A 21,315-nucleotide genomic window follows, 5' to 3' on the forward strand; every position below is an offset into this window, starting at 1 on the left:
CTAAGGATTATTAGGGCCCAAGCGAAAATTCGCGCAGGGCCCTCTTGTTCTTCTAAGGATTATTATTATTAGGGCCCAAGCGAAAATTCGCGCAGGGCCCTCTTGTTCTTCTAAGGATTATTAGGGCCCAAGCGAATTAAGCGCGCAGGGCCCTCTTGTTCTTCTAAGGATTATTATTATTTTTTATTTTTTTTTTTTTTTTTACGTCTTCCGGGGCTTTTTGGGGGCCTTAACATGCTCAAAAACTCTTGAAAATTGGCACACACATTGGAATCCGCGGCCATTAGGACGCCGGAGAGGCTGGTACCCGGGCGTGGCAGGGGGGCTCGACAGCGCCCCCTTGAAAAAAGTCTGAAAATTTGGTCCATATATTAAACATGCTTGCACGTATTAGTATGAAACTCGGTACACATATAGACCTCATCGGGCCGAACAACTTTCGCGCTCTAAGTTAATCGCCACGCCAACAGGAAGTCAGCTATTAAGGGTTGTTTGAAAAACGCATGCTCTGGAATTTGATATACTCCTCCTAGACGATTAATCCGATCGCCACCAAACTCGGTCAGCATGAAGTCAAGACACTGATGATTAAAAATTGCCAGGGGATTTTTGATATCTCGAACGGTTTGGCCGTGGCGAGGCAACGAATTTATGGCGAGAAAAAGGAAACAGGAAATGTGTTATAACGTCTTAATACATATATTGATCTTTATGAAACTTCACGAGTGTGTTCGTTATAGGAGTCTGATCACATGGATGTGACTATTGTGAGTCAAAGTTATAGCGCCACCAACTGGCAGCAGGAAGTGTATCACTTTTTGAAATGTTTTGAGATCACCCTCTTATTTTTACCTGATTTGCTTCAAACTTCATCAGTGTAATGTCAATACACAGCAGATGTAGACCTATGACAGGATTTTTGATATTTGAAATATTGTTGCCATGGCAACAGGTCAAACTGTAATAATATTCTTGAGTGTTTTTGAGGCTCTTAACATGCTTCAAATTGCATGAAACTCGACACACACATCAATATTGTCAACCAGTAGACATGGACAAAGCCATAGAAATGGGCGTGGTGGAGGGGCTCAGTAGCGCCACCTTTTGACAAAAGTGGGGGTTAGTTTTTCCTACAGTCACCAAACTCGGTACACATATTATTCTCATCAAGCCGGACAATTTTCTAATTTACATTCATTAGCTCCGACCAACAGGAAGTCAGCTATTTTGGTTTGAATGTTAATTTTTTGAAAAAACAGGCTATGAATTTTATACTACTACTCCTACAGGGTTTATCCAATTTACACCAAGCTTTTTTTAACTTGTTGCGAACACATTGAAGTTGTTTAATTGCAAACGGATTTTGGATATCTCAAACGGTTTGGCCGTGGCGAGGCAACGAATTTATGGCAAGAAAAGGGAAACAAAATGTGTTATAACTTCTGCATACATTAATTGATTTTGATGAAACTTTGGCTTAGTCTTCGTTGTACAAGGCTGATCACATGGATTTGACTATTGTGATTCAAAGTCATAGCGCCACCAACTGGAAGCAGAAAATGTGTCACTTTCAGCATACATTGAGATCACCCTCTTATTTTTACCTGATTTGCTTCAAAATTCATCAGAATAATGTTAAAACTTGGCACATGTAATCCTTTGAAAATGGGCAGGGAGGAGGGGCTCTATAGCGGCACCTTGTAGTGCAGTAAATGTGGAGTGAATTTGACATAGTCCTTTGATGTTTAACCGTTTTAAGTGCCTATTGCCCGCTGTGCACAGTTGCCCTGAAGCCACCGGGGTGGCGGTGCCACCGGGCTTGGGCCCGCCATCGCTGCTCGCAGCTATATTTATTATTATTATTATTATTTTTTTTTTTTTTTTTTTTTTTTCGTCTTCCGGGGCTTTTTGGGGGCCTTAACATGCTCAAAAACTCTTGAAAATTGGCACACACATTGGAATCCGCGGCCATTAGGACGCCGGAGAGGCTGGTACCCGGGCGTGGCAGGGGGGCTCGACAGCGCCCCCTTGAAAAAAGTCTGAAAATTTGGTCCATATATTAAACATGCTTGCACGTATTAGTATGAAACTCGGTACACATATAGACCTCATCGGGCCGAACAACTTTCGCGCTCTAAGTTAATCGCCACGCCAACAGGAAGTCAGCTATTAAGGGTTGTTTGAAAAACGCATGCTCTGGAATTTGATATACTCCTCCTAGACGATTAATCCGATCGCCACCAAACTCGGTCAGCATGAAGTCAAGACACTGATGATTAAAAATTGCCAGGGGATTTTTGATATCTCGAACGGTTTGGCCGTGGCGAGGCAACGAATTTATGGCGAGAAAAAGGAAACAGGAAATGTGTTATAACGTCTTAATACATATATTGATCTTTATGAAACTTCACGAGTGTGTTCGTTATAGGAGTCTGATCACATGGATGTGACTATTGTGAGTCAAAGTTATAGCGCCACCAACTGGCAGCAGGAAGTGTATCACTTTTTGAAATGTTTTGAGATCACCCTCTTATTTTTACCTGATTTGCTTCAAACTTCATCAGTGTAATGTCAATACACAGCAGATGTAGACCTATGACAGGATTTTTGATATTTGAAATATTGTTGCCATGGCAACAGGTCAAACTGTAATAATATTCTTGAGTGTTTTTGAGGCTCTTAACATGCTTCAAATTGCATGAAACTCGACACACACATCAATATTGTCAACCAGTAGACATGGACAAAGCCATAGAAATGGGCGTGGTGGAGGGGCTCAGTAGCGCCACCTTTTGACAAAAGTGGGGGTTAGTTTTTCCTACAGTCACCAAACTCGGTACACATATTATTCTCATCAAGCCGGACAATTTTCTAATTTACATTCATTAGCTCCGACCAACAGGAAGTCAGCTATTTTGGTTTGAATGTTAATTTTTTGAAAAAACAGGCTATGAATTTTATACTACTACTCCTACAGGGTTTATCCAATTTACACCAAGCTTTTTTTTAACTTGTTGCGAACACATTGAAGTTGTTTAATTGCAAACGGATTTTGGATATCTCAAACGGTTTGGCCGTGGCGAGGCAACGAATTTATGGCGAGAAAAGGGAAACAGGAAATGTGTTATAACTTCTGCATACATTGATTGATGTTTATGAAACTTCAGGAGTGTGTTGGTTGTAGTAGTCTGATCACATGGATGTAACTATTGTGAGTCAAAGTTATAGCGCCACCAAATGGCAGCAAGAAGTGTATCACTTTTAAAATGCTTTGAGATCACCCTCTTATTTTTACCTGATTTGCTTCAAACTTCATCAGTGTAATGTCAATACACAGCAGATGTAGACCTATGACAGGATTTTTGATATTTGAAATATTGTTGCCATGGCAACAGGTCAAACTGTAATAATATTCTTGAGTGTTTTTGAGGCTCTTAACATGCTTCAAATTGCATGAAACTCGACACACACATCAATATTGTCAACCAGTAGACATGGACAAAGCCATAGAAATGGGCGTGGTGGAGGGGCTCAGTAGCGCCACCTTTTGACAAAAGTGGGGGTTAGTTTTTCCTACAGTCACCAAACTCGGTACACATATTGTTCTCATCAAGCCGGACAATTTTCTAATTTACATTCATTAGCTCCGACCAACAGGAAGTCAGCTATTTTGGTTTGAATGTTAATTTTTTGAAAAACAGGCTATGAATTTTATACTACTACTCCTACAGGGTTTATCCAATTTACACCAAGCTTTTTTTAACTTGTTGCTAACACATTGAAGTTGTTTAATTGCAAACGGATTTTGGATATCTCAAACGGTTTGGCCGTGGCGAGGCAACGAATTTATGGCAAGAAAAGGGAAACAAAGTGTTATAACTTCTGCATACATTAATTGATTTTGATGAAACTTTGGCTTAGTCTTCGTTGTACAAGGCTGATCACATGGATTTGACTATTGTGATTCAAAGTCATAGCGCCACCAACTGGAAGCAGAAAATGTGTCACTTTCAGCATACATTGAGATCACCCTCTTATTTTTACCTGATTTGCTTCAAAATTCATCAGAATAATGTTAAAACTTGGCACATGTAATCCTTTGAAAATGGGCAGGGAGGAGGGGCTCTATAACGGCACCTTGTAGTGCAGTAAATGTGGAGTGAATTTGACATAGTCCTTTGATGTTTAACCATTTTAAGTGCCTATTGCCCGCTGTGCACAGTTGCCCTGAAGCCACCGGGGTGGCGGTGCCACCGGGCTTGGGCCCGCCATCGCTGCTCGCAGCTATATTTAGGGCCCAAGCGAAAATTCGCGCAGGGCCCTCTTGTTCTTCTAAGGATTATTATTATTATTTTTTTTTTTATTTATTTATTTTTTTTTTTCCGTCTTCCGGGGCTTTTTGGGGGCCTTAACATGCTCAAAAACTCTTGAAAATTGGCACACACATTGGAATCCGCGGCCATTAGGACGCCGGAGAGGCTGGTACCCGGGCGTGGCAGGGGGGCTCGACAGCGCCCCCTTGAAAAAAGTCTGAAAATTTGGTCCATATATTAAACATGCTTGCACGTATTAGTATGAAACTCGGTACACATATAGACCTCATCGGGCCGAACAACTTTCACGCTCTAAGTTAATCGCCACGCCAACAGGAAGTCAGCTATTAAGGGTTGTTTGAAAAACGCATGCTCTGGAATTTGATATACTCCTCCTAGACGATTAATCCGATCGCCACCAAACTCGGTCAGCATGAAGTCAAGACACTGATGATTAAAAATTGCCAGGGGATTTTTGATATCTCGAACGGTTTGGCCGTGGCGAGGCAACGAATTTATGGCGAGAAAAAGGAAACAGGAAATGTGTTATAACGTCTTAATACATATATTGATCTTTATGAAACTTCACGAGTGTGTTCGTTATAGGAGTCTGATCACATGGATGTGACTATTGTGAGTCAAAGTTATAGCGCCACCAACTGGCAGCAGGAAGTGTATCACTTTTTGAAATGTTTTGAGATCACCCTCTTATTTTTACCTGATTTGCTTCAAACTTCATCAGTGTAATGTCAATACACAGCAGATGTAGACCTATGACAGGATTTTTGATATTTGAAATATTGTTGCCATGGCAACAGGTCAAACTGTAATAATATTCTTGAGTGTTTTTGAGGCTCTTAACATGCTTCAAATTGCATGAAACTCGACACACACATCAATATTGTCAACCAGTAGACATGGACAAAGCCATAGAAATGGGCGTGGTGGAGGGGCTCAGTAGCGCCACCTTTTGACAAAAGTGGGGGTTAGTTTTTCCTACAGTCAACAAACTCGGTACACATATTATTCTCATCAAGCCGGACAATTTTCTAATTTACATTCATTAGCTCCGACCAACAGGAAGTCAGCTATTTTGGTTTGAATGTTAATTTTTTGAAAAAACAGGCTATGAATTTTATACTACTACTCCTACAGGGTTTATCCAATTTACACCAAGCTTTTTTTAACTTGTTGCGAACACATTGAAGTTGTTTAATTGCAAACGGATTTTGGATATCTCAAACGGTTTGGCCGTGGCGAGGCAACGAATTTATGGCGAGAAAAGGGAAACAGGAAATGTGTTATAACTTCTGCATACATTGATTGATGTTTATGAAACTTCAGGAGTGTGTTGGTTGTAGTAGTCTGATCACATGGATGTAACTATTGTGAGTCAAAGTTATAGCGCCACCAAATGGCAGCAAGAAGTGTATCACTTTTAAAATGCTTTGAGATCACCCTCTTATTTTTACCTGATTTGCTTCAAACTTCATCAGTGTAATGTCAATACACAGCAGATGTAGACCTATGACAGGATTTTTGATATTTGAAATATTGTTGCCATGGCAACAGGTCAAACTGTAATAATATTCTTGAGTGTTTTTGAGGCTCTTAACATGCTTCAAATTGCATGAAACTCGACACACACATCAATATTGTCAACCAGTAGACATGGACAAAGCCATAGAAATGGGCGTGGTGGAGGGGCTCAGTAGCGCCACCTTTTGACAAAAGTGGGGGTTAGTTTTTCCTACAGTCACCAAACTCGGTACACATATTATTCTCATCAAGCCGGACAATTTTCTAATTTACATTCATTAGCTCCGACCAACAGGAAGTCAGCTATTTTGGTTTGAATGTTAATTTTTTGAAAAAACAGGCTATGAATTTTATACTACTACTCCTACAGGGTTTATCCAATTTACACCAAGCTTTTTTTAACTTGTTGCTAACACATTGAAGTTGTTTAATTGCAAACGGATTTTGGATATCTCAAACGGTTTGGCCGTGGCGAGGCAACAAATTTATGGCAAGAAAAGGGAAACAAAGTGTTATAACTTCTGCATACATTAATTGATTTTGATGAAACTTTGGCTTAGTCTTCGTTGTACAAGGCTGATCACATGGATTTGACTATTGTGATTCAAAGTCATAGCGCCACCAACTGGAAGCAGAAAATGTGTCACTTTCAGCATACATTGAGATCACCCTCTTATTTTTACCTGATTTGCTTCAAAATTCATCAGAATAATGTTAAAACTTGGCACATGTAATCCTTTGAAAATGGGCAGGGAGGAGGGGCTCTATAGCGGCACCTTGTAGTGCAGTAAATGTGGGGTGAATTTGACATAGTCCTTTGATGTTTAACCGTTTTAAGTGCCTATTGCCCGCTGTGCACAGTTGCCCTGAAGCCACCGGGGTGGCGGTGCCACCGGGCTTGGGCCCGCCATCGCTGCTCGCAGCTATATTTAGGGCCCAAGCGAAAATTCGCGCAGGGCCCTCTTGTTCTTCTAAGGATTATTAGGGCCCAAGCGAAAATTCGCGCAGGGCCCTCTTGTTCTTCTAAGGATTATTATTATTATTTATTTATTTATTTTTTATTATTTTTTTTTTTTCCCGTCTTCCGGGGCTTTTTGGGGGCCTTAACATGCTCAAAAACTCTTGAAAATTGGCACACACATTGGAATCCGCGGCCATTAGGACGCCGGAGAGGCTGGTACCCGGGCGTGGCAGGGGGGCTCGACAGCGCCCCCTTGAAAAAAGTCTGAAAATTTGGTCCATATATTAAACATGCTTGCACGTATTAGTATGAAACTCGGTACACATATAGACCTCATCGGGCCGAACAACTTTCGCGCTCTAAGTTAATCGCCACGCCAACAGGAAGTCAGCTATTAAGGGTTGTTTGAAAAACGCATGCTCTGGAATTTGATATACTCCTCCTAGACGATTAATCCGATCGCCACCAAACTCGGTCAGCATGAAGTCAAGACACTGATGATTAAAAATTGCCAGGGGATTTTTGATATCTCGAACGGTTTGGCCGTGGCGAGGCAACGAATTTATGGCGAGAAAAAGGAAACAGGAAATGTGTTATAACGTCTTAATACATATATTGATCTTTATGAAACTTCACGAGTGTGTTCGTTATAGGCGTCTGATCACATGGATGTGACTATTGTGAGTCAAAGTTATAGCGCCACCAAATGGCAGCAGGAAGTGTATCACTTTTTGAAATGTTTTGAGATCACCCTCTTATTTTTACCTGATTTGCTTCAAACTTCATCAGTGTAATGTCAATACACAGCAGATGTAGACCTATGACAGGATTTTTGATATTTGAAATATTGTTGCCATGGCAACAGGTCAAACTGTAATAATATTCTTGAGTGTTTTTGAGGCTCTTAACATGCTTCAAATTGCATGAAACTCGACACACACATCAATATTGTCAACCAGTAGACATGGACAAAGCCATAGAAATGGGTGTGGTGGAGGGGCTCAGTAGCGCCACCTTTTGACAAAAGTGGGGGTTAGTTTTTCCTACAGTCACCAAACTCGGTACACATATTATTCTCATCAAGCCGGACAATTTTCTAATTTACATTCATTAGCTCCGACCAACAGGAAGTCAGCTATTTTGGTTTGAATGTTAATTTTTTGAAAAAACAGGCTATGAATTTTATACTACTACTCCTACAGGGTTTATCCAATTTACACCAAGCTTTTTTTAACTTGTTGCTAACACATTGAAGTTGTTTAATTGCAAACGGATTTTGGATATCTCAAACGGTTTGGCCGTGGCGAGGCAACGAATTTATGGCGAGAAAAGGGAAACAGGAAATGTGTTATAACTTCTGCATACATTGATTGATGTTTATGAAACTTCAGGAGTGTGTTGGTTGTAGTAGTCTGATCACATGGATGTAACTATTGTGAGTCAAAGTTATAGCGCCACCAAATGGCAGCAAGAAGTGTATCACTTTTAAAATGCTTTGAGATCACCCTCTTATTTTTACCTGATTTGCTTCAAACTTCATCAGTGTAATGTCAATACACAGCAGATGTAGACCTATGACAGGATTTTTGATATTTGAAATATTGTTGCCATGGCAACAGGTCAAACTGTAATAATATTCTTGAGTGTTTTTGAGGCTCTTAACATGCTTCAAATTGCATGAAACTCGACACACACATCAATATTGTCAACCAGTAGACATGGACAAAGCCATAGAAATGGGCGTGGTGGAGGGGCTCAGTAGCGCCACCTTTTGACAAAAGTGGGGGTTAGTTTTTCCTACAGTCACCAAACTCGGTACACATATTATTCTCATCAAGCCGGACAATTTTCTAATTTACATTCATTAGCTCCGACCAACAGGAAGTCAGCTATTTTGGTTTGAATGTTAATTTTTTGAAAAAACAGGCTATGAATTTTATACTACTACTCCTACAGGGTTTATCCAATTTACACCAAGCTTTTTTTAACTTGTTGCTAACACATTGAAGTTGTTTAATTGCAAACGGATTTTGGATATCTCAAACGGTTTGGCCGTGGCGAGGCAACAAATTTATGGCAAGAAAAGGGAAACAAAGTGTTATAACTTCTGCATACATTAATTGATTTTGATGAAACTTTGGCTTAGTCTTCGTTGTACAAGGCTGATCACATGGATTTGACTATTGTGATTCAAAGTCATAGCGCCACCAACTGGAAGCAGAAAATGTGTCACTTTCAGCATACATTGAGATCACCCTCTTATTTTTACCTGATTTGCTTCAAAATTCATCAGAATAATGTTAAAACTTGGCACATGTAATCCTTTGAAAATGGGCAGGGAGGAGGGGCTCTATAGCGGCACCTTGTAGTGCAGTAAATGTGGGGTGAATTTGACATAGTCCTTTGATGTTTAACCGTTTTAAGTGCCTATTGCCCGCTGTGCACAGTTGCCCTGAAGCCACCGGGGTGGCGGTGCCACCGGGCTTGGGCCCGCCATCGCTGCTCGCAGCTATATTTATTATTATTATTTATTTATTTTATTTTTTTTCCGTCTTCCGGGGCTTTTTGGGGGCCTTAACATGCTCAAAAACTCTTGAAAATTGGCACACACATTGGAATCCGCGGCCATTAGGACGCCGGAGAGGCTGGTACCCGGGCGTGGCAGGGGGGCTCGACAGCGCCCCCTTGAAAAAAGTCTGAAAATTTGGTCCATATATTAAACATGCTTGCACGTATTAGTATGAAACTCGGTACACATATAGACCTCATCGGGCCGAACAACTTTCGCGCTCTAAGTTAATCGCCACGCCAACAGGAAGTCAGCTATTAAGGGTTGTTTGAAAAACGCATGCTCTGGAATTTGATATACTCCTCCTAGACGATTAATCCGATCGCCACCAAACTCGGTCAGCATGAAGTCAAGACACTGATGATTAAAAATTGCCAGGGGATTTTTGATATCTCGAACGGTTTGGCCGTGGCGAGGCAACGAATTTATGGCGAGAAAAAGGAAACAGGAAATGTGTTATAACGTCTTAATACATATATTGATCTTTATGAAACTTCACGAGTGTGTTCGTTATAGGAGTCTGATCACATGGATGTGACTATTGTGAGTCAAAGTTATAGCGCCACCAACTGGCAGCAGGAAGTGTATCACTTTTTGAAATGTTTTGAGATCACCCTCTTATTTTTACCTGATTTGCTTCAAACTTCATCAGTGTAATGTCAATACACAGCAGATGTAGACCTATGACAGGATTTTTGATATTTGAAATATTGTTGCCATGGCAACAGGTCAAACTGTAATAATATTCTTGAGTGTTTTTGAGGCTCTTAACATGCTTCAAATTGCATGAAACTCGACACACACATCAATATTGTCAACCAGTAGACATGGACAAAGCCATAGAAATGGGCGTGGTGGAGGGGCTCAGTAGCGCCACCTTTTGACAAAAGTGGGGGTTAGTTTTTCCTACAGTCACCAAACTCGGTACACATATTATTCTCATCAAGCCGGACAATTTTCTAATTTACATTCATTAGCTCCGACCAACAGGAAGTCAGCTATTTTGGTTTGAATGTTAATTTTTTGAAAAAACAGGCTATGAATTTTATACTACTACTCCTACAGGGTTTATCCAATTTACACCAAGCTTTTTTTAACTTGTTGCGAACACATTGAAGTTGTTTAATTGCAAACGGATTTTGGATATCTCAAACGGTTTGGCCGTGGCGAGGCAACGAATTTATGGCGAGAAAAGGGAAACAGAAAATGTGTTATAACTTCTGCATACATTGATTGATGTTTATGAAACTTCAGGAGTGTGTTGGTTGTAGTAGTCTGATCACATGGATGTAACTATTGTGAGTCAAAGTTATAGCGCCACCAAATGGCAGCAAGAAGTGTATCACTTTTAAAATGCTTTGAGATCACCCTCTTATTTTTACCTGATTTGCTTCAAACTTCATCAGTGTAATGTCAATACACAGCAGATGTAGACCTATGACAGGATTTTTGATATTTGAAATATCGTTGCCATGGCGACAGGTCAAACTGTAATAATATTCTTGAGTGTTTTTGAGGCTCTTAACATGCTTCAATTTGCATGAAACTCGACACACACATCAATATTGTCAACCAGTAGACATGGACAAAGCCATAGAAATGGGCGTGGTGGAGGGGCTCAGTAGCGCCACCTTTTGACAAAAGTGGGGGTTAGTTTTTCCTACAGTCACCAAACTCGGTACATATATTGATCTCATCAAGCCGGACAATTTTCTAATTTACATTCATTAGCTCCGACCAACAGGAAGTCGGCTATTTTTGTTTGAATGTTAATTTTTTGAAAAAACAGGCTATGAATTTTATACTACTACTCCTACAGGGTTTATCCAATTTACACCAAGCTTTTTTTAACTTGTTGCTAACACATTGAAGTTGTTTAATTGCAAACGGATTTTGGATATCTCAAACGGTTTGGCCGTGGCGAGGCAACGAATTTATGGCAAGAAAAGGGAAACAAAGTGTTATAACTTCTGCATACATTAATTGATTTTGATGAAACTTTGGCTTAGTCTTCGTTGTACAAGGCTGATCACATGGATTTGACTATTGTGATTCAAAGTCATAGCGCCACCAACTGGAAGCAGAAAATGTGTCACTTTCAGCATACATTGAGATCACCCTCTTATTTTTACCTGATTTGCTTCAAAATTCATCAGAATAATGTTAAAACTTGGCACATGTAATCCTTTGAAAATGGGCAGGGAGGAGGGGCTCTATAGCGGCACCTTGTAGTGCAGTAAATGTGGGGTGAATTTGACATAGTCCTTTGATGTTTAACCGTTTTAAGTGCCTATTGCCCGCTGTGCACAGTTGCCCTGAAGCCACCGGGGTGGCGGTGCCACCGGGCTTGGGCCCGCCATCGCTGCTCGCAGCTATTTTTTTTTTTTTTTTTTTTCGTCTTCCGGGGCTTTTTGGGGGCCTTAACATGCTCAAAAACTCTTGAAAATTGGCACACACATTGGAATCCGCGGCCATTAGGACGCCGGAGAGGCTGGTACCCGGGCGTGGCAGGGGGGCTCGACAGCGCCCCCTTGAAAAAAGTCTGAAAATTTGGTCCATATATTAAACATGCTTGCACGTATTAGTATGAAACTCGGTACACATATAGACCTCATCGGGCCGAACAACTTTCGCGCACTAAGTTAATCGCCACGCCAACAGGAAGTCAGCTATTAAGGGTTGTTTGAAAAACGCATGCTCTGGAATTTGATATACTCCTCCTAGACGATTAATCCGATCGCCACCAAACTCGGTCAGCATGAAGTCAAGACACTGATGATTAAAAATTGCCAGGGGATTTTTGATATCTCGAACGGTTTGGCCGTGGCGAGGCAACAAATTTATGGCGAGAAAAAGGAAACAGGAAATGTGTTATAACGTCTTAATACATATATTGATCTTTATGAAACTTCACGAGTGTGTTCGTTATAGGAGTCTGATCACATGGATGTGACTATTGTGAGTCAAAGTTATAGCGCCACCAACTGGCAGCAGGAAGTGTATCACTTTTTGAAATGTTTTGAGATCACCCTCTTATTTTTACCTGATTTGCTTCAAACTTCATCAGTGTAATGTCAATACACAGCAGATGTAGACCTATGACAGGATTTTTGATATTTGAAATATTGTTGCCATGGCAACAGGTCAAACTGTAATAATATTCTTGAGTGTTTTTGAGGCTCTTAACATGCTTCAAATTGCATGAAACTCGACACACACATCAATATTGTCAACCAGTAGACATGGACAAAGCCATAGAAATGGGCGTGGTGGAGGGGCTCAGTAGCGCCACCTTTTGACAAAAGTGGGGGTTAGTTTTTCCTACAGTCACCAAACTCGGTACACATATTATTCTCATCAAGCCGGACAATTTTCTAATTTACATTCATTAGCTCCGACCAACAGGAAGTCAGCTATTTTGGTTTGAATGTTAATTTTTTGAAAAAACAGGCTATGAATTTTATACTACTACTCCTACAGGGTTTATCCAATTTACACCAAGCTTTTTTTAACTTGTTGCGAACACATTGAAGTTGTTTAATTGCAAACGGATTTTGGATATCTCAAACGGTTTGGCCGTGGCGAGGCAACGAATTTATGGCGAGAAAAGGGAAACAGGAAATGTGTTATAACTTCTGCATACATTGATTGATGTTTATGAAACTTCAGGAGTGTGTTGGTTGTAGTAGTCTGATCACATGGATGTAACTATTGTGAGTCAAAGTTATAGCGCCACCAAATGGCAGCAAGAAGTGTATCACTTTTAAAATGCTTTGAGATCACCCTCTTATTTTTACCTGATTTGCTTCAAACTTCATCAGTGTAATGTCAATACACAGCAGATGTAGACCTATGACAGGATTTTTGATATTTGAAATATTGTTGCCATGGCAACAGGTCAAACTGTAATAATATTCTTGAGTGTTTTTGAGGCTCTTAACATGCTTCAAATTGCATGAAACTCGACACACACATCAATATTGTCAACCAGTAGACATGGACAAAGCCATAGAAATGGGCGTGGTGGAGGGGCTCAGTAGCGCCACCTTTTGACAAAAGTGGGGGGGTTAGTTTTTCCTACAGTCACCAAACTCGGTACACATATTATTCTCATCAAGCCGGACAATTTTCTAATTTACATTCATTAGCTCCGACCAACAGGAAGTCAGCTATTTTGGTTTGAATGTTAATTTTTTGAAAAAACAGGCTATGAATTTTATACTACTACTCCTACAGGGTTTATCCAATTTACACCAAGCTTTTTTTAACTTGTTGCTAACACATTGAAGTTGTTTAATTGCAAACGGATTTTGGATATCTCAAACGGTTTGGCCGTGGCGAGGCAACGAATTTATGGCAAGAAAAGGGAAACAAAGTGTTATAACTTCTGCATACATTAATTGATTTTGATGAAACTTTGGCTTAGTCTTCGTTGTACAAGGCTGATCACATGGATTTGACTATTGTGATTCAAAGTCATAGCGCCACCAACTGGAAGCAGAAAATGTGTCACTTTCAGCATACATTGAGATCACCCTCTTATTTTTACCTGATTTGCTTCAAAATTCATCAGAATAATGTTAAAACTTGGCACATGTAATCCTTTGAAAATGGGCAGGGAGGAGGGGCTCTATAACGGCACCTTGTAGTGCAGTAAATGTGGAGTGAATTTGACATAGTCCTTTGATGTTTAACCGTTTTAAGTGCCTATTGCCCGCTGTGCACAGTTGCCCTGAAGCCACCGGGGTGGCGGTGCCACCGGGCTTGGGCCCGCCATCGCTGCTCGCAGCTATATTTAGGGCCCAAGCGAAAATTCGCGCAGGGCCCTCTTGTTCTTCTAAGGATTATTAGGGCCCAAGCGAAAATTCGCGCAGGGCCCTCTTGTTCTTCTAAGGATTATTATTATTATTTATTTATTTATTTTTTATTTTATTTTTTTTTTCCCGTCTTCCGGGGCTTTTTGGGGGCCTTAACATGCTCAAAAACTCTTGAAAATTGGCACACACATTGGAATCCGCGGCCATTAGGACGCCGGAGAGGCTGGTACCCGGGCGTGGCAGGGGGGCTCGACAGCGCCCCCTTGAAAAAAGTCTGAAAATTTGGTCCATATATTAAACATGCTTGCACGTATTAGTATGAAACTCGGTACACATATAGACCTCATCGGGCCGAACAACTTTCGCGCTCTAAGTTAATCGCCACGCCAACAGGAAGTCAGCTATTAAGGGTTGTTTGAAAAACGCATGCTCTGGAATTTGATATACTCCTCCTAGACGATTAATCCGATCGCCACCAAACTCGGTCAGCATGAAGTCAAGACACTGATGATTAAAAATTGCCAGGGGATTTTTGATATCTCGAACGGTTTGGCCGTGGCGAGGCAACGAATTTATGGCGAGAAAAAGGAAACAGGAAATGTGTTATAACGTCTTAATACATATATTGATCTTTATGAAACTTCACGAGTGTGTTCGTTATAGGCGTCTGATCACATGGATGTGACTATTGTGAGTCAAAGTTATAGCGCCACCAAATGGCAGCAGGAAGTGTATCACTTTTTGAAATGTTTTGAGATCACCCTCTTATTTTTACCTGATTTGCTTCAAACTTCATCAGTGTAATGTCAATACACAGCAGATGTAGACCTATGACAGGATTTTTGATATTTGAAATATTGTTGCCATGGCAACAGGTCAAACTGTAATAATATTCTTGAGTGTTTTTGAGGCTCTTAACATGCTTCAAATTGCATGAAACTCGACACACACATCAATATTGTCAACCAGTAGACATGGACAAAGCCATAGAAATGGGTGTGGTGGAGGGGCTCAGTAGCGCCACCTTTTGACAAAAGTGGGGGGGGTTAGTTTTTCCTACAGTCACCAAACTCGGTACACATATTATTCTCATCAAGCCGGACAATTTTCTAATTTACATTCATTAGCTCCGACCAACAGGAAGTCAGCTATTTTGGTTTGAATGTTAATTTTTTGAAAAAACAGGCTATGAATTTTATACTACTACTCCTACAGGGTTTATCCAATTTACACCAAGCTTTTTTTAACTTGTTGCTAACACATTGAAGTTGTTTAATTGCAAACGGATTTTGGATATCTCAAACGGTTTGGCCGTGGCGAGGCAACAAATTTATGGCAAGAAAAGGGAAACAAAGTGTTATAACTTCTGCATACATTAATTGATTTTGATGAAACTTTGGCTTAGTCTTCGTTGTACAAGGCTGATCACATGGATTTGACTATTGTGATTCAAAGTCATAGCGCCACCAACTGGAAGCAGAAAATGTGTCACTTTCAGCATACATTGAGATCACCAGTAAATGTGGGGTGAATTTGACATAGTCCTTTGATGTTTAACCGTTTTAAGTGCCTATTGCCCGCTGTGCACAGTTGCCCTGAAGCCACCGGGGTGGCGGTGCCACCGGGCTTGGGCCCGCCATCGCTGCTCGCAGCTATATTTAGGGCCCAAGCGAAAATTCGCGCAGGGCCCTCTTGTTCTTCTAAGGATTATTAGGGCCCAAGCGAAAATTCGCGCAGGGCCCTCTTGTTCTTCTAAGGATTATTATTATTATTTATTTATTTATTTTTTATTATTTTTTTTTTTTCCCGTCTTCCGGGGCTTTTTGGGGGCCTTAACATGCTCAAAAACTCTTGAAAATTGGCACACACATTGGAATCCGCGGCCATTAGGACGCCGGAGAGGCTGGTACCCGGGCGTGGCAGGGGCTCGACAGCGCCCCCTTGAAAAAAGTCTGAAAATTTGGTCCATATATTAAACATGCTTGCACGTATTAGTATGAAACTCGGTACACATATAGACCTCATCGGGCCGAACAACTTTCGCGCTCTAAGTTAATCGCCACGCCAACAGGAAGTCAGCTATTAAGGGTTGTTTGAAAAACGCATGCTCTGGAATTTGATATACTCCTCCTAGACGATTAATCCGATCGCCACCAAACTCGGTCAGCATGAAGTCAAGACACTGATGATTAAAAATTGCCAGGGGATTTTTGATATCTCGAACGGTTTGGCCGTGGCGAGGCAACGAATTTATGGCGAGAAAAAGGAAACAGGAAATGTGTTATAACGTCTTAATACATATATTGATCTTTATGAAACTTCACGAGTGTGTTCGTTATAGGCGTCTGATCACATGGATGTGACTATTGTGAGTCAAAGTTATAGCGCCACCAAATGGCAGCAGGAAGTGTATCACTTTTTGAAATGTTTTGAGATCACCCTCTTATTTTTACCTGATTTGCTTCAAACTTCATCAGTGTAATGTCAATACACAGCAGATGTAGACCTATGACAGGATTTTTGATATTTGAAATATTGTTGCCATGGCAACAGGTCAAACTGTAATAATATTCTTGAGTGTTTTTGAGGCTCTTAACATGCTTCAAATTGCATGAAACTCGACACACACATCAATATTGTCAACCAGTAGACATGGACAAAGCCATAGAAATGGGTGTGGTGGAGGGGCTCAGTAGCGCCACCTTTTGACAAAAGTGGGGGGGTTAGTTTTTCCTACAGTCACCAAACTCGGTACACATATTATTCTCATCAAGCCGGACAATTTTCTAATTTACATTCATTAGCTCCGACCAACAGGAAGTCAGCTATTTTGGTTTGAATGTTAATTTTTTGAAAAAACAGGCTATGAATTTTATACTACTACTCCTACAGGGTTTATCCAATTTACACCAAGCTTTTTTAACTTGTTGCTAACACATTGAAGTTGTTTAATTGCAAACGGATTTTGGATATCTCAAACGGTTTGGCCGTGGCGAGGCAACGAATTTATGGCGAGAAAAGGGAAACAGGAAATGTGTTATAACTTCTGCATACATTGATTGATGTTTATGAAACTTCAGGAGTGTGTTGGTTGTAGTAGTCTGATCACATGGATGTAACTATTGTGAGTCAAAGTTATAGCGCCACCAAATGGCAGCAAGAAGTGTATCACTTTTAAAATGCTTTGAGATCACCCTCTTATTTTTACCTGATTTGCTTCAAACTTCATCAGTGTAATGTCAATACACAGCAGATGTAGACCTATGACAGGATTTTTGATATTTGAAATATTGTTGCCATGGCAACAGGTCAAACTGTAATAATATTCTTGAGTGTTTTTGAGGCTCTTAACATGCTTCAAATTGCATGAAACTCGACACACACATCAATATTGTCAACCAGTAGACATGGACAAAGCCATAGAAATGGGCGTGGTGGAGGGGCTCAGTAGCGCCACCTTTTGACAAAAGTGGGGGTTAGTTTTTCCTACAGTCACCAAACTCGGTACACATATTATTCTCATCAAGCCGGACAATTTTCTAATTTACATTCATTAGCTCCGACCAACAGGAAGTCAGCTATTTTGGTTTGAATGTTAATTTTTTGAAAAAACAGGCTATGAATTTTATACTACTACTCCTACAGGGTTTATCCAATTTACACCAAGCTTTTTTTAACTTGTTGCTAACACATTGAAGTTGTTTAATTGCAAACGGATTTTGGATATCTCAAACGGTTTGGCCGTGGCGAGGCAACAAATTTATGGCAAGAAAAGGGAAACAAAGTGTTATAACTTCTGCATACATTAATTGATTTTGATGAAACTTTGGCTTAGTCTTCGTTGTACAAGGCTGATCACATGGATTTGACTATTGTGATTCAAAGTCATAGCGCCACCAACTGGAAGCAGAAAATGTGTCACTTTCAGCATACATTGAGATCACCCTCTTATTTTTACCTGATTTGCTTCAAAATTCATCAGAATAATGTTAAAACTTGGCACATGTAATCCTTTGAAAATGGGCAGGGAGGAGGGGCTCTATAGCGGCACCTTGTAGTGCAGTAAATGTGGGGTGAATTTGACATAGTCCTTTGATGTTTAACCGTTTTAAGTGCCTATTGCCCGCTGTGCACAGTTGCCCTGAAGCCACCGGGGTGGCGGTGCCACCGGGCTTGGGCCCGCCATCGCTGCTCGCAGCTATATTTATTATTATTATTTATTTATTTTTTTTTTTTTTTCGTCTTCCGGGGCTTTTTGGGGGCCTTAACATGCTCAAAAACTCTTGAAAATTGGCACACACATTGGAATCCGCGGCCATTAGGACGCCGGAGAGGCTGGTACCCGGGCGTGGCAGGGGGGCTCGACAGCGCCCCCTTGAAAAAAGTCTGAAAATTTGGTCCATATATTAAACATGCTTGCACGTATTAGTATGAAACTCGGTACACATATAGACCTCATCGGGCCGAACAACTTTCGCGCTCTAAGTTAATCGCCACGCCAACAGGAAGTCAGCTATTAAGGGTTGTTTGAAAAACGCATGCTCTGGAATTTGATATACTCCTCCTAGACGATTAATCCGATCGCCACCAAACTCGGTCAGCATGAAGTCAAGACACTGATGATTAAAAATTGCCAGGGGATTTTTGATATCTCGAACGGTTTGGCCGTGGCGAGGCAACGAATTTATGGCGAGAAAAAGGAAACAGGAAATGTGTTATAACGTCTTAATACATATATTGATCTTTATGAAACTTCACGAGTGTGTTCGTTATAGGAGTCTGATCACATGGATGTGACTATTGTGAGTCAAAGTTATAGCGCCACCAACTGGCAGCAGGAAGTGTATCACTTTTTGAAATGTTTTGAGATCACCCTCTTATTTTTACCTGATTTGCTTCAAACTTCATCAGTGTAATGTCAATACACAGCAGATGTAGACCTATGACAGGATTTTTGATATTTGAAATATTGTTGCCATGGCAACAGGTCAAACTGTAATAATATTCTTGAGTGTTTTTGAGGCTCTTAACATGCTTCAAATTGCATGAAACTCGACACACACATCAATATTGTCAACCAGTAGACATGGACAAAGCCATAGAAATGGGCGTGGTGGAGGGGCTCAGTAGCGCCACCTTTTGACAAAAGTGGGGGTTAGTTTTTCCTACAGTCACCAAACTCGGTACACATATTATTCTCATCAAGCCGGACAATTTTCTAATTTACATTCATTAGCTCCGACCAACAGGAAGTCAGCTATTTTGGTTTGAATGTTAATTTTTTGAAAAAACAGGCTATGAATTTTATACTACTACTCCTACAGGGTTTATCCAATTTACACCAAGCTTTTTTTAACTTGTTGCGAACACATTGAAGTTGTTTAATTGCAAACGGATTTTGGATATCTCAAACGGTTTGGCCGTGGCGAGGCAACGAATTTATGGCGAGAAAAGGGAAACAGAAAATGTGTTATAACTTCTGCATACATTGATTGATGTTTATGAAACTTCAGGAGTGTGTTGGTTGTAGTAGTCTGATCACATGGATGTAACTATTGTGAGTCAAAGTTATAGCGCCACCAAATGGCAGCAAGAAGTGTATCACTTTTAAAATGCTTTGAGATCACCCTCTTATTTTTACCTGATTTGCTTCAAACTTCATCAGTGTAATGTCAATACACAGCAGATGTAGACCTATGACAGGATTTTTGATATTTGAAATATCGTTGCCATGGCGACAGGTCAAACTGTAATAATATTCTTGAGTGTTTTTGAGGCTCTTAACATGCTTCAATTTGCATGAAACTCGACACACACATCAATATTGTCAACCAGTAGACATGGACAAAGCCATAGAAATGGGCGTGGTGGAGGGGCTCAGTAGCGCCACCTTTTGACAAAAGTGGGGGGTTAGTTTTTCCTACAGTCACCAAACTCGGTACATATATTGATCTCATCAAGCCGGACAATTTTCTAATTTACATTCATTAGCTCCGACCAACAGGAAGTCGGCTATTTTTGTTTGAATGTTAATTTTTTGAAAAAACAGGCTATGAATTTTATACTACTACTCCTACAGGGTTTATCCAATTTACACCAAGCTTTTTTTAACTTGTTGCTAACACATTGAAGTTGTTTAATTGCAAACGGATTTTGGATATCTCAAACGGTTTGGCCGTGGCGAGGCAACGAATTTATGGCAAGAAAAGGGAAACAAAGTGTTATAACTTCTGCATACATTAATTGATTTTGATGAAACTTTGGCTTAGTCTTCGTTGTACAAGGCTGATCACATGGATTTGACTATTGTGATTCAAAGTCATAGCGCCACCAACTGGAAGCAGAAAATGTGTCACTTTCAGCATACATTGAGATCACCCTCTTATTTTTACCTGATTTGCTTCAAAATTCATCAGAATAATGTTAAAACTTGGCACATGTAATCCTTTGAAAATGGGCAGGGAGGAGGGGCTCTATAACGGCACCTTGTAGTGCAGTAAATGTGGAGTGAATTTGACATAGTCCTTTGATGTTTAACCGTTTTAAGTGCCTATTGCCCGCTGTGCACAGTTGCCCTGAAGCCACCGGGGTGGCGGTGCCACCGGGCTTGGGCCCGCCATCGCTGCTCGCAGCTATTTTTTTTTTTTTTTTTTCGTCTTGCGGGGCTTTTTGGGGGCCTTAACATGCTCAAAAACTCTTGAAAATTGGCACACACATTGGCATCCGCGGCCATTAGGACGCCGGAGCCGCTGGTCCCCTGGCGTGGCAGGGGCGATCGACAGCGCCCCTTGAAAAAAGTCTGAAAATTTGGTCCATATATTAAACATGCTTGCACGTATTAGTATGAAACTCGGTACACATATAGACCTCATCGGGCCGAACAACTTTCGCGCACTAAGTTAATCGCCACGCCAACAGGAAGTCAGCTATTAAGGGTTGTTTGAAAAACGCATGCTCTGGAATTTGATATACTCCTCCTAGACGATTAATCCGATCGCCACCAAACTCGGTCAGCATGAAGTCAAGACACTGATGATTAAAAATTGCCAGGGGATTTTTGATATCTCGAACGGTTTGGCCGTGGCGAGGCAACAAATTTATGGCGAGAAAAAGGAA

The 21,315-nt window shown here is 40.7% G+C and overlaps 1 protein-coding gene across 1 annotated transcript in view; it reads right to left on the minus strand.

Annotated features, from left to right (window-relative positions):
* Positions 1-21,315, minus strand: part of LOC137028049 (uncharacterized) — a 36,497-nt gene that overhangs the window by 1,726 nt on the left and 13,456 nt on the right. The window lies entirely within an intron of this gene.

The sequence above is a fragment of the Chanodichthys erythropterus genome, chromosome 10, assembly GCF_024489055.1.
Source record: "Chanodichthys erythropterus isolate Z2021 chromosome 10, ASM2448905v1, whole genome shotgun sequence".
Lineage (NCBI taxonomy): Eukaryota > Metazoa > Chordata > Actinopteri > Cypriniformes > Xenocyprididae > Chanodichthys > Chanodichthys erythropterus.